Genomic DNA, 1,262 nt, shown 5'->3' with positions numbered 1-1,262 from the left:
CTCCCTGCTAGCGTGCTCACCTCCCCCCAAATTTTGGTGTCATCAGCGAATTTAAACAGGTTACTTTCCACCCCATCATCCAGATCGCTGATGAAGAAATTGAACAGCGCAGGCCCCAGGACCGAGCCCTGGGGGACTCCGCTACCCACCTCCCCCCAGGTCGAGTATGACCCATCCACCACCACCCTCTGAGTGGTCAGCACATTTCCCTTATCCACCAAACTGGTTACCCTGTCAAAGAAGAAAATCAGGTTGGTTTGATATGATTCCTTAATAGCCTCTAGGTATTTACATATGGTTGTTTCATAACTTGCTCTAACAATTTCTCAGGTATGGAAATGAAGCTGACTGGTCTATAACTTCCCAGCTTCACTTTTTCCCCTTTTTATAATTGGAAATATGACAACTTTATTGCAGACTTGCTAGTCTTTCCACACCATCTAGTTCAAAATCACTAAAGAGGGAGTCTCCTGAGAAAAGATTTTACTTTTCTAAATGCTTTAATGTTTGGCATATTTGACACAGCCTGGGTGATATTTAAAGAGCCTGTGGTCAGTTTTCAGAGGTGCTGATTGCCATTAACACCTCTGAAAATCAGGCTTTTGAAAGAGAAAAACAACCAATAAACATCATGTGTCTGTTCCCCTCAAATAAACATTATTGTGTGGTCTTAAAATCAGAGGTATCATTTTCTTTGAGTAGAGATGCCAAACCGGGAGGGGTTTTTTTGTTTTTTTTTATCCATCTTAGCTGTTTTTATGCCTCTTTGTTTCAAAAGCTTTGTGTCCCAGAGCAATCTGCTCTTTAATGGATGCTCTGTACTGAATTTTTCTTCTTCAGCTTTACAAATCATTTTTCTTGTAGCATTGGATGATGCAGAATTTAACACTTGGCCCTTTGCCTAAGAAGGTGCAGTGGCAGCAGTATTAGTAGATGCAAAGGCAGCTGCCTCTAAACATTGTATGTCAAAGCTTCAAGACTCGCAGCATGCATAATGTACTGTGCAACAAAGCAAGCTGTTTGAGCATGCTGCTTTATAAAACCTACCATTTCCATATGCTATATGATAACTGAAAATGTGCTGTGCAGGGTTTAGCATCAACGGGTCCCTGGGCTGGCCCAAAGAGGACTTTTTTCCTCCATGTTGCATAATGTGCCAAAACACCGTCATAGCACATGCTTTGCACGCAGGTTTTTGTGAAGACCACATGGACCACACCTATATTTTCTCTCAATGAAGGGAGTTAAAAATAATAGAACCG

The sequence above is a fragment of the Gavialis gangeticus genome, unplaced genomic scaffold (assembly GCF_001723915.1).
Source record: "Gavialis gangeticus isolate Ggan-Ray unplaced genomic scaffold, GavGan_comp1, whole genome shotgun sequence".
NCBI classification, from domain to species: Eukaryota; Metazoa; Chordata; order Crocodylia; family Gavialidae; genus Gavialis; species Gavialis gangeticus.
This window is presented reverse-complemented; position numbering follows the sequence as displayed.